Source organism: Mastomys coucha, unplaced genomic scaffold (genome assembly GCF_008632895.1).
Source record: "Mastomys coucha isolate ucsf_1 unplaced genomic scaffold, UCSF_Mcou_1 pScaffold5, whole genome shotgun sequence".
NCBI classification, from domain to species: domain Eukaryota; kingdom Metazoa; phylum Chordata; class Mammalia; order Rodentia; family Muridae; genus Mastomys; species Mastomys coucha.
Window position 1 is genome coordinate 81,367,574 of NW_022196911.1, and position 13,832 is coordinate 81,381,405.

The 13,832-nt window shown below is 40.7% G+C and overlaps 1 protein-coding gene across 12 annotated transcripts in view; it reads left to right on the forward strand.

The window, feature by feature from the left end:
• Bcas3 (BCAS3 microtubule associated cell migration factor) overlaps nucleotides 1–13,832 on the forward strand; it is a 484,435-nt gene that overhangs the window by 242,611 nt on the left and 227,992 nt on the right. The window lies entirely within an intron of this gene.

Consider the following 13,832-nt stretch of genomic DNA (forward strand, 5'->3'; position numbering starts at 1 on the left):
CCCCCCCCCACACACACACACAGGTCAAGATGTATAAAATGACTAACAACCCCCGCACACACACACACAGATCCAGATGTATAAAATGACTAACAACCCCCGCCCCCAACACATACACACAGGTCAAGATGTATAAAATGACTATTGCCTACTGTTCTGTAGTGATTGTTGTTCACTAGTGTGCTTCTGGGATTTCCTTGCACCCTCTAGGATCTTGGCTGATGTGTTAATCAAGACAGTCAATTTTATACTCCTGAAATATCAGGGTATGTGGGCATGTATGTGACCTAGAAGTGTGTGTCACACACACACTTTTAAATATTCTTTTATTTTTGTTACATGTGAATGGATGTTTTCCTTGAGTGTATGTCTGTGCACATTATGAATGTCTGATGCCTGAAGATGCCCAAAGAAGCCAGAGAGGACATTGGATCCCCTGGAACTATAGTAACAGAGGTTGTAAACTGCTATGTACTATGCTGGAAATAAAACTTGAGTCCTCTGGAACAGCGTCTGGTGCTTTTAACTGCTGCACCACCTCTCCAGCCCAACACACCATTTTCATTACTCAACTTCTCATGGCCTTAGCCACCCATTTATGCTTATATTCACTATTATATAATGTATATGTCTTCTAGGATGTCCTATCAGTTCACCTCAGCCAGCATTGGCAAACCTTCCTAATGTAGTCCTGATGATGTTGGACTCCTTTATTTCCTGTATAATCTGGCTCACCTGGGTTCACATGCAGGTCACAGAGAGACCTGTAAGTTATGAACAATTCCTAGTTCCAGTTAACACAGTTACATGCAAGGGCTCTTCACTCAGAAAGATTTCCCACTTAAGTAGTGCTCACTCAGGGTCACATGTCTTCTCTGTCACCCAGCAAGAGAATGCAAACTAAAATAAATAGAGGTGTCTGAAGCTCGAAGTTCATTCCTTCTAGCAAGAGCTGAGGGCAAGGGAGGCAAAGTGATGCTGCTTCCCTGAGAAATATTAATTGCTTTTTCAAAATATGTGTTAAAGCTTTCAAAAAAGCCTAACACACAGTGATCCTAAATGGAGCTGACACCTTGATCCTCAATTGTGGAATAACATATGAGTGGGGAGTCCCAGTGGACTGTCAGGCCCTACAATATTTATCACTGTAAAGATCTCAGAGCTCTTAGCCACTTGGAAATGTGTAAAGGCTCTTCAGATCCCGTCCTCTCAACCTGTGTTTTCACATGTTAAAATGATGGTTGCTTTTTGTCTTGTTGTAGTGTCTATTCAGACCTGTTCTACCTCATCCTCAGAATGAGCGATAATACTTAGCTTTTCAATAAACTTAAGGAAGAAACCAGATAGGAAAGTGTACCTGAGTCCTGTGTATGAGTTTAATCTCAGCATTTGGGAACAGAGGTAGACATCTCTCTCTGAGTTCAAGGGCAGCTTGGTCTATCTAGCAGCATGGGCTACAGAGCAATACCCTCTCAAAAGAACCCGAAAATAGACCTAAGACATAAATGCATTCATTTTTCATTTCCAGATCATTGAAATTTGGCAACTTTTAACCAGTTTTAATTTCTCCACCTTTTTACATTCGCAAAAAGGTAACAGCTTGGTTGATGTGTTCAAAATACTAATAAGTCTAAGTGCTCAGTGGGAATGTCTTCGTCGGCATTGTTCCTGCTGGTGCAGTCCCACTGTAGTTTGCTTTAACAGATATAGTTTCAAAAATAACTCCTGAGGCCTCAGATGTAGCTGAGTTTGTAGAGTTGTTCCCTAGAATGCAAAAAGCCATGGTCTTGAGTCCCAGGACCAAAGAAACCATGCATGGTCCAGAAGTTCAAGGCCTTTCTTGTCTTCATAGTGAGTTCCACGCTAGGATGCAGGAGACCCTATCTTAAAAAAAAAAAAATGAGATGTGCACAGGCATGGAAGTGCAAACCTTTAATCCCATCACTTGAGAGGCAGAGGGAGGTACAGGTCAAGGCCAGCCTGGTCTACAGAGGGAGTTCCAGGACAGCCAGGGCTACACCAGGAAACACTGCCTCAACAAACAAACCAAACAAAAGAACCTATTGATATATGCAGGTTAGTAGATGCTCTTTTTTTTAAAGATTTATTTATTTATTTTAAGTATATGAGTACACTGTAGCTGTACAGATGGTTGTGGGCCACAATAGATGCTCTTTTAAAAAGGAAAATACTGGTTGTTTTTTAATAGTTTAAGTTTTTATTATCTTTTCATGTTCATGAACAATGATTTGGGCTGGATTATTAAATAAGATGTTAGTACTTTGCTTCTAAGTCTTAGTTCTGTGTTACATATTAAATTATGCATGATAATTATGCAAATAGCACATAATAGCAAACACTGTCAGGCTTTGCTGAGCATCACTCCACATTATTTCTCTCCTTTTTTGTAAAATCCCAGGAGATAACAGCACTGTTGTTCGTTCTGTTCTTCAGGGGGAGCTGTGAGTCAGAAACATTACGTGCATCGTAACACCTCCTTTGAAAGGAGAATTCAAAGACATTATAATTTATTTCCTCTGAGCATCTTTACACAGGTTTTCACTGAAAATATTGTTGATGAATGCAATGCACTTTTAGAATGGGCGGACTGTCCTGTGAATGTGTGATGTCTGTAATTAGGTGTAGGATTGATTCCTGTTCTCATACCTGATGAAGTTCAGGTTCTTAGTTCTTTTTTTTGTTTTTAATTTAGTACTTTTTGTTTTATTTTGTTTGGTTTTTGTTCCCCCCCTCCTCCCCCCCCGCGAGACAGGGTTTCTCTGTGTAGCCCTGGCTGTCCTGGAACTCACTCTGTAGACCAGACTGGCCTCGAACTCAGAAATCCACCTGCCTCTGCCTCCCAAATGCTGGGATTATAGGCGTGCGCCACCACCGCCCGGCATGTTTTTTGTTTTTTGAGATAGGGTTTCCTCTGTGTAGCCCTGGCTGTCCTGGAACTCACTCTGTAGACTAGGCTGGCCTTGAACTCAGAGATCCGCCTGCCTCTGCCTCCCAAGGGCTGGGATTACAGGCGTGCACCACCACTGCCCGGCCAGGATCTTAGTTCTTAAGGATGCAAAACAATGACAGTTGAAAACTGCTGTGACTCCAGGCTTTGACCGCCTCTTGTGGCCTCAGGGCCACCAGGCATGCACTAACACACACATGGGTATAAAATAAATATTTTTTTCAAAATACTAAATGTCTGTTGTGATGATTATTAGAATATGACATTTAAATGCTTTTGCTCAGTTCAAACACCTAAAGGGGTCATTAAATGTTGGTTCCTATTTCTTTTGCATTATATGTGTATCACATGAACTATACTGTTGTCCCAGCTAATCTGTGAGGAAACAGATGAGGCAGCTCTATTTAGGATAGCTCCTGAGTAGTTCTGTCCCAGAGCCAGAGTTAATCCTATGTCATTTGAAGATGTCTTCCAGTGAGAAGAGACTGGATTCAAGTCATACGTGTTTTTAAACATAAACACAGTTTTCTCATCCTACACCAAGTAAATCTAGGATGCTATTAACATGGCTGTAGCAGTGACTGCTCTCTGGATGCACTGCTTACACTTCTGTGTCTGTCTTTGTCCCAGCCTTGTTTATCCCTCTCTCCATTCCCAGTGCCTCTCTTCCTACTTTGATATTCTTGTTTTATGTCCATAAGGAGAAGTCTCTTGAGGATGCTGGATGTTTATTATGGTCCCTAAATGGACAGATTTTCCCTGGGCTGCAAAACTCTGTTCCTGGCATGTTCTTGGTATATGGTTTTTGCCTGGGTGGGGCTGATGAGTGGGGTGCCAGTGGTGCCGAGGAGTCAGTGCCCTTTGTTCTTGCTGGTGAGAGTATGGCATTAGTGGTTTCAGCTCTTGTTGACCCTGCTCTAAGCCAGAGTTTTATGGCCTTTAAAGCACAGTGTGCAGTTTTCTTGTGATACATTGGAATGAAAGAAAAAAAAACTTGTCTAAATTTACAACTGGTTTCATTTACCAAAATGACTATTTCACTTGGAAAGTTTTGTCTTTTCTGAAGAAACTTCAGGAGTTGGGTGGGCTTGGTGTCCTCTCTCACCCTACACCTCCTAACCCACACATCTGTGCTAATAGATGCTAAGAACTTTATTCCAGGTTTGGGAGAGGCAAAACTTTGAGAAAGAATAATCAAGTCATAAATTTTTGCTTTTGTTTAAAGAAACATGTTAAAAATACAAATCTCTAGAATGTTCCCACTTTATGTAACTGAATAAAGGAAAAACTTAACGTGAGAAAGAAGGTCACTGTAGGATTGCTGTGGCCTGATGGCAGCATGGTGACAGCTCCAGGAAACGTTGATGCCACTGACACCTGTGTCCTTCAGATCTGCACCTAATCTCATACATGACCTTCAAAGTAGATGCTGTTGAAGAGTCTTTAAAGTGCTCCAAATTACTCTTCTAAGGCATCTTAGGTTCCAAAGAAATTAAATGTTTCTTTTGTGCATAAAAAAAAAACCCAAAAAACAAAGCCCTACACTTACACCTTAGGTCTAAGGAGATGGTTCAGCAGTACAGAGCATTTATTGCTCTTCTGTAAGTCCCTGGTTGGATTCCCAGCACTTCTGCTGGGTGGCTTGCCGTCACCTTTAACTCCAGCTCTGGGGGATCTAGCTTCCTCTTCTGTCTCCTTGAGCACTGCATTTACACATACATATACCCATACCTGTGTACACAAAAATACAAATAATAAAAAGTAAGTTAAGCCCTCTCGACCACGCTTCTGAGGAGTCTGTAACAGGTTTGGGTAGCTGAGAAATTAAAGCTAAGTGAACTCTTTGATCATAAGGCATAGCTGAGAAGTTGAAGCTTCGTGAAGATTCGCTCCCACTGGTGGCTCAGCTATGGCTCTTAATGGAGCTGTTCTTTCCCCCCATGTCCCGTCTCCTGAGAATGAAACAAGGAGTTGTGAGTTGGGTGGTGTTTAATACTGTTTACTGAGAGCTGCCCTGCCATAGGGCACTTTTGCACTTTGGAAAACTCCAGCTTGCTTTTCCATCCAGGTGTTTAACCCAAACCTGAACTCGGCACCCTTCAGGCCTGCAGCTCTTTTAAACCAAATGATCACAGCCGGACCTGGGTGGAGCTGACTTTCATGTGTGAGGTTTTCAATAAAACCAAAGTGGAGTGTGGGTAGAAAACCAAGGCCAGGAAAAGCGGTGACTGTGCTGACACCAGAGGAAAAACCTACAGGCCTCTTACACCTCGTGGGTTCAGTGTTGGGGCAAAATGAAACCGAGGCGGTACTTTGGTCTGTCCTGGACTCATGGAGACAGAGGCAAGCTGGGCTAGTGTGGTGAGTTTATTTGTTTCATACTCATGGGATTTTAGTTTTCTTTATTAGTGGAGGGAGGGGTGTGTGTGTGTGTGTGTGTGTGTGTGTGTGTTATAAAATTTGTGGTAGGAATGCAACTCAGTTGGTAGTGTACTTGCCTGGAATACAGAAATCCCTGAGTTTAGTCCCCAGCACTTCCTATATGATGGTGCAGAGTGTGGAGGCCGAGTAATCAGGAGTTCAAGGCCACCCTTGCTTACATAGATAGCACCATACCAACCCAGGCTGGGCTTCTTGGTACCCTGTCTTTTTAAAATGAATATCAACTTTAGCATATGTTTGTTTGTTTTAGACTATGATAACCTCAAATAAAAAATATATGAATTGCCTTTGGGGGAGAAGGTAATTTTAGTTTAGATATTTATTTTATTTCCATTGGAGTTGAACATTGAAATATATAGCAGTTCACTGGCTATGGTGGCACACACCTTTAATCTTTTAATCCCAACAGTCAGGAGGCAGAGAGGCAGGTGGAACTCTGCCAAGATCAAGACGAGCCTGGTCTACAAGGTGTGTTCCAGGATAGCCATTTTTCTTCATAAAGAAACCCTATCTCCATAAACTAAAATAATAAAGAAAAGAAGTGCACACCAGTTCATCATCGGCCATTATATGTTCTTTTCCCTTGCTGATCTAAGATATACATGAGTTATATTCTTTGGTATAGTTGTTGGTGTTGCTGATGTGCCATGGCTGTCCTTAGAAGGGTTTGTGTAATGCATAGAAAAGACAATGAAGAGGGTACTGGAACTGCATATGTCAAAAGAAGGTACAAATCCAGTCCCTAGCAATGACCCTTCCAGATGTTATATTCCACATACACCACAAACCTCCATCCACATCAACTGTTTAATGAATGTACTCTTTTTCTTGATGCATGTACTACAAATTATGTCCCCTGACCTCAGTTTTAATTAACCTTTCCTGTATAAAGTTTGACAGCAGTCATTGGCTGTGGAAGTTATTGAGCACTTCCCAAAGGAGTGATGCCCAGCCCAGGCTGGAAGGACTGCAAGGAGGTGAGTTTCCTTTATCTCAACAAAGATCCACTTTGAAGCAGGGAGCTGACATTGGGAGATGGATCATCCCTCTTTGCCACCTCTGCAAGGTGTTATATTTAATAACAGAGCTGGGATCTAGAGGCTTCAGCTCTTCAGCACCAGCTTCAAGTTTTCAAGGATACCATGTAGCTTGCTACATTTAAAAACTGATGTCTGGAGATCAAAATAAAAGATTGTTCTTTTGTGGAGCCCATAGTGTCCAAATTATGTGGGCAGGAAGTGTCCAGGAGGCAGGGCTCCTGCAGAACCCTCAGCAGGATCCCTGCTGCTTTTGGTAGAGTATGTTACAGGGGTGAAGTGGGGTTGGCACTGGGCTACAGAGCACACAGCATCATTTTCCATGTGTAGGTTCATATAATTAATTAGAATGGATGTTTGGCACTATACACATCATCCTATGCCCCCTTATAACAGTACAGTTCCCTTCCCACCACCTCTCCTAGTCTATAGCAACTACTTAGCAACAACTAAGCTAGTCTGCATTTCTACAGTTTTATTATTTTGAGGATGTTAAATAAATTAAATCATACTATATATATCTTTTGATACTTCCTTTTCATTTTTTTAATAGCTGAACATAATGCCTTTGAGGTCAATCTAAGTTGTTCCATATATTAATTCTTTTGGCTAGGGAAAGGGAGGCATGTGTTAAGCATGTGTTGGGCCATAGGTTCAAACCTGAAATACACACCCCAGTTTTCCTTTTCTCTGTTTGCTGGTATTCTGTAATACTGATGTACCACGGTTGTTTCACCTGTTGGAGGACATTCAGACGTTCTTGTCTTCATTTCATGGCAATTTGAAATAACACTGCTCTGAACCGCCACCTATATAGGCTTTCATTTGCCTGACATTGATTTGTACTGTATATTTAATTTCATAAAACTGCCTAACCATCATAGTGGCTCTAACATCTTCTGTTGCCATCAGCAATATGGAAGTTCCAGATGTTGCATGAGACTTATTGAAATGGGTTCTCCAGCAGAAGCCATGCACATTCCTCCTCCTTCCAACCCTGTGTACATTACCCATGACTGTGCAGCTTTGTTACTTAGTGCATGCAGATACAGTGTATTTATCCAGTGTTTATAGTGCATTTCTTTGTATAAATCTTTGTAGTTATGGGTGTTATAGCATAAATACCTATTTTTCACCATCTACTATTCATTATTTGCCAATTTGGGTAATATTTTTTCCTTTATGGCTCTTTCTTCTACTATATCTATGTAGTTATCTTTTAAATTACCTTTATATAAACTTGAATGGCATCAGTGAGTGATTTAGAAATTGAAGCATAAGAGGAAAGCTTGTTTGGCCTCTCTACCTCCCCCCACCCTTATCCTACCTCCAGCTCCTTCCTCTGGTTTCCTTGTGTCAGGAGAACTTCTGTAGTCATTCTTCTAGAGCAAGTATTCTGGGAGTAAACTCACCTAATTTTTCTTTATCTGAGAAGCTACTAATGTGCCATTCATTCCTAGAGGATGTTCCAGCTGGGTGTGAATCCACAGATCTGGCCTTTCAGCACTCAAAAAAAATCTTATCATATCAAAACGTCACTCGGTATCCCATAAATATGTACAAGTATTGTGGGAAAAAATAAAGCATTGAAATATACATATGAATGGAATATCCTGTACTTTCTCTGATGAGAGTCTAATAGTATTTATGATGTGCCCTCTGCATCTGTCTCCTTTCTGCATTCCAGACTCTGTCTTCAGAAGTTCAGCGCTGGGCTGAGGCTGGGGCTCAGTGTTCAGCTCTTACCTAACTTACACAGTGCCCTCAGTTCAATCCTCAGTACAGCCACAGACTAAAGCTAGTAAGCCTATGCAGCTGGAGAGGTGGCTCAGAATGGCCCGGGCTGCTCTTGCAGAGGCCTGGGTTCATTCCCCCCGTCTATGTCAGGCAGCTCACAGCAGACTAAGCATCTCTGCAGACAGCTGCACTGGCGTGCACACATCCACACACCTATATGTGTAGTTCAAAAAAGAAACTATTTAGAATTCCATTACATCTTCTAATGGGCTCTTATTTGAGGGTCTGTTGGGCCTCTTTAGTATGTAGATTCCCATCTGTTGTGAAGTTGTTCATTGTTCTTTCTCTCATATCTTTTTTACCCTGCATCCTTCCTTAACTCCTGCCATGCCTATGCTGGCAGATAGCTAGGACGATTCCTTTGGCTTTTTTGTCGTTTCTTCATTTTGTGTTTCAATTTGCCAGTTCTTTCCTTTGTCCTTCCATTCTGCTGGCCTGTGACTCCTGCCTTAGCCTTCCAAGTAGTCACTAGTACAGGAGAATGTGCTGTCTTTTCATTCTAAAATGTCAATATGAAAATGTATGTATCTCTTCCTCTACCTCAGAGTTTTGGGGAGAAAGGAATTTGCTGTCCCCCTGCCTCAGCTTTCTGAGTCATGGGATTATAGCATGTGCTGTCACACATGGCTAGGTAAGCTTTCGTTGATGGCTGCACAACCATAGGTGAGTGTGAGCCCTAGAATGTCCATTTATTCGTAGGACTACCTTCTTGAGCCTCCGGTGCCAACTTTTGAGATAAACACTGTGGTTGCTTTCTTACCTGTCTTGTTTCTTAGTCTACATTAACCCTATAGAAGTTCGGCATGCGTTTGTAATTATCTCCTAGAGGTTTGACAGTCTGACAGTAACTTCAGTATTCTCTACCCTTAAATGATGCTTGGCTGGGAGTCTCTAGACACAGCTTTTCAGGCTGAGTGAGACCGACAGTGAAGTGAGGCGGAAGCCATTATCTCACCTCTGTGTGCACAGCCTGTGGCCTTTTGCTGTCCCATAATAAACAGTGTCAGCTCTGAGGAACTTTTCAACACCTATTGACAACTGCGTGTCCCTAATTCACTCTAAGCAAGGCTGTTAAAAACAAGCCAGAGTCCTAGAAAACAAAAAAGGGAGCCATACACCAATCTCATATGGATCTCCATTTAGAAACCCAAATACAATTCTAACCAAATTCAATATTGTAATAAAGTTAACAACAGTGTAATAAAGTCTTATTTATCTGATTAAATGGGATTTTGTTCATATTTCCTGTTACTATACTATATCACTGTTAGTTGATACAATAAAAAAAAATGTATTCTCAATGCTAAAATGTCCTTTGATAAGATGAGCACTTCTTCCTGTAAGTTATATGAGATAACTAGGGATAGAATCATATGTTCCTAATGAAGACTATATCAATAATAACCCTAATAAACCACATATCAATATTGGATTTAATGGGAGATCTGTTTGGATTTATTCTTAAAAACTATAAGAAAGCCATTATTATATAATTACTGTAGATGTTTCAGAGAATGTATTAATATATAAAACATAGAGGATGCTAGAGAGATAGCTCTTGTGGAGGACCTGGCTTAGGTTCCTGGTACCTCCATGGCACCCACAAGGCACCCACATCCATCTGTAACCCCAGTTCTGGGGATCTGGTCTCTGTGGGTATCTGCATAAACTAATGAATTCCTACACAGAAGTAAGTAATACATTTTTTAAAAAGCGAAAGATTTGCCTCATCATTTGTAGAAAAAACATTTTTTTAACCTTAAATGTTCAAGACCATCAACTTTTAAAAACTTATTAACTGGTCATCTTATCACTTTTTCCATATAAGACTAGCTACTCTAATCTTTATGATCTCATTATGATAGTACCAGAAGACCACCATTCTTAGGAATGATCCTGAGAAAGAAACCAGAGACTGTATAATGAAACTATATATAGCTTATAATTGTATGCTAGTTTGTTCTAGCACTGAGAAATTGAAATAGGATCATGAATTCAAGGCCAGCCTAGGCTACACAGTGAGTTAGAATCTACCCAGCCTAGTAACATACATGCCTTAATTAGAGTTAATATTGCTGTGATGAAATGTTGCCCAAAAGCAATTTGGGCAAGAAATGGTTTATTTAGCATTCCTATCTCAAATCACAGTTTATTAAGGGAAGCCTAGGCTAGAACTCAAACCAGCCCCACAGGAACTTGTATATAGAAGCTGACAAAGAGGCCATGGAAGAGTACTGCTTACAGGCTTGTTCCTCATGGCTTGCTCAGCCTATCTTCTTCCAGAACCCATGACCACCAGCCCAGTGATGGCCCCTCATAAGACAGGGCCCTCCCTGATCACTCGCTGAATTAGAAAATGTCCTCCAGGCCTGCTGTCACCCTCTTTTGGAGGTTCCTCTTCTCAGATGACTTCAGTTTGTTTCATGTTGCTGTAAAAACTAGTGAATACAATAAGGAAATATAAGTAAATACTAATGAACCCTCACATCTCTTCAGAGTAATATATATATACATATACATATATATATATACATATACATATATATACATATATATATGTATATGTATATAGTACATTCTGAATATACAGACTATATTTTTTAATGTGGGTATTTCTTAATTTAGAACTTTAATGCAGTCCCTATGAACATACCATATTTAGAATTCTGATAATCCTCTGTGCATCCAAAAGTATAAATAGCCAGCAATTGATAGCATGACAGTGAAGAGGACCTTTATTTTCCAACATTTTATGTCAAATAATTTCATTTACAAATACAAGCAAACTAATAAAAACAACAACAATAAAAAACCTTTGTGTAGTACAGTCTGTGAGCTCACAAGATTCAAGGCTATTGCTTTGTGTGATATCTCCTCATAATAGAACTTAAATTTATGAATGAATGAATTATGATGAATATTTTCTTTTTCTTTCTTTTTTTTAAGATTTATTTATTTATTTATATGTAAGTACACTGTAGGTGTCTTCAGACACTCCAGAAGAGGGTGACAGATCTCATTACGGATGGTTGTGAGCCACCATGTGGTTGCTGGGATTTGAACTGAGGACCTTCAGAAGAGCAGTGCTCTCAACTGCTGAGGCATCTCACCAGCCCCTATGATGTATATTTTCAATGTCATTAATAATGTCATGAATATAATCAACAACTCCTGGTGCCCTCAGTTTCTGAGTGTATACACACTCACTCACTCACTCACCACTCATTCACGCAGCTCATCCTGCATTAGTGTGAGCTGAATGGGACTGCGTACTTAGACTCACAGCACTGCCCATACTTTGAAGGCTAAAACAGAAGGTTCCCAACTGGTTTGAACTGTCTAACACGACATTAGATTTTAAAAGCGAAGTAAAACTTCTCCCTACTAATATATTTTTGTTTCTCCTTTATATTTTTTCAAGTTATTTCTACATAATATATACTAAATATTTTTGATGTGAATACTCATAGCTATTTTTAAAAAACAATTTATGTTTGTTTGTTTGTTTGTGTTGGTGGGAGGGAGGGGATTTTTGCACATGAGTGCAGTGTCATGAGAGGCCAGAAGAGGGCATCGGGTCCTCTGGGGCTAGTCCTCTGAGCTGCCTGTCTGTAAAGGTGCTTTAAACACATTCTTAACCACTAAGCCATCTCTCCAGCTCTGCTTTTTAGCATTTCTAGCTGTCCTTTTTTTTTTTCCTCCAAATTTAATATGGTCATGATTTTAAATAGCTAAAAATCATGTATATGACTCATTCTGAGCGGACAATTTTTGGTGCTTTTGAAATGGCTTGGTGAGTAAGGAAAGAATTAGCAGAGTGTGATGTGGCTTGAGAATTGCAAGTTGAGCACAGGAGTCTCCACTTGGCTTTGAGCCAGGTAACAAAGCCTTCTATTGATTCCTGTGTCCAGACTAGCTTAAAGGAAAGTATAGTGGACTTGGAAGCATCCTGTGGCTATTGGCTCGAATAGCCTTATGAGGAGCATCCTCATGTGAAGCGGGAGGGAGTTCTCCAAGTACATGTATTTTCACACATCCGCACCCGGCCAGGTCCCAGAGTGAGCATTAGTACTCAGGAATGCAGTACGAACCGGGATGAGCGCCACAGAATCTTGGCAGGTCAGAACAAATATTATCTTGCTCCCATATGGTTTTTTAGGGTCTTAAAAGGGAAACCGTACCCATTTCCTTAAACTGACATGCTGAATTTCCCCACATACTCCAACATGACTCTCAGTGAAAATAGATTTCAGAATACATATGTGACATTCATGTATAGCATCTGTCATCAGTATTACAGTGCAGACTGGTGACTGGTGGAGACCACAAGCAGTTTGCATTTATGTTTAAATGGCTTATCTTTGGAAACCTGGCCTGACAGATGAAGACCATGAACAATTGCGTATTCTGAGCCTGTCCTTTCTGCTTTTTCTCCCGTGCACCTCTTGAAGTGCAGTGTGTACATGCAGCTTCTTCGTTGATGATGTCCTCCAAGTGAACACACCTCTCAGCATTTGCCTTGTCTCTGATATCCATCTTGCACATGCACTATGAAAACTGCTAGGATGCCCTTGTGTGCCCGAAAGGCTCCTACTTTCCTAACTTATGATGACATAGTGTATGTGAAGAACAAATCTTGTTTTGTATCTCTCTTGAACAAGCCTAGTCATTCTCACAGGGGGCTTGACACACAGTAGGCACTCATTAAATGTCGACTGACCTTTCTTCTCTATTACCTCATTCTTCAGTTCCTGGTCCCTCCAAAAAACCATGCATAACCTGCCCAGTAGTTTGGCTTTTTCCTCTACATGTTTATTATTAGAAGCTAAATAAAGAAGCAACACCTGTGTCAGCAACTTAGGGGCCTGAGCCAAGGGTAGCATTTTGGCGGATTGTCATGGATACCCGGATGGACAGAACTGCTCCTATTTCATTCTGCATCACACCCTGGCCCTCCTGACTCCAGGGAAGCATCTCTAATGATGGTCAGTTTGCAGGTTTTATGAATGGATGTGGCGGTGTTTTCAGTTTGTCATATGTTGTTGTTAACGTGTATCTGCACCTGTACCCCCTCCCTCACACATCTGCACACTCAGTCTGGAGCCAGGTCAGATATCTTTGACCTCATTTCTTTCACATTGTTTGTGTTTATTTATTTAACACCAGTGGTTTCCTGTTGGATTATTTAGATAGCAAAATCATTTCTCAGGGCAAGAAGATTTTGTTCCACAAGTTGAAACAAGGGATGGTCTTATTAATAATTTAATAAGACAACAATGGTTGGTCTTGGGTTCTTTGTTCTGCCATGTTTAACTACTAAAGTCGTGTAGCTTTCTTGGTCTGAATTTATCAGTCTAGCAAAGGAATGATAATCCAACAGCACACCTTTCTTAGTCTGTTAATGTCATAATGTTTAGAATGTTGTCAAGTACTTGACACAGAGTACTTGTCTTTGTTTTTCCGATTCTTTATATTGTTCAGTGTGTTGATATTGGGGCGTGACTCTTACATTTCCTGGGTTTTGGGGGGTGGAGGGTGGAAGTGGAATGGAATGGGAAATTACCTTGACTTGCCTTGAATTTTCTTTT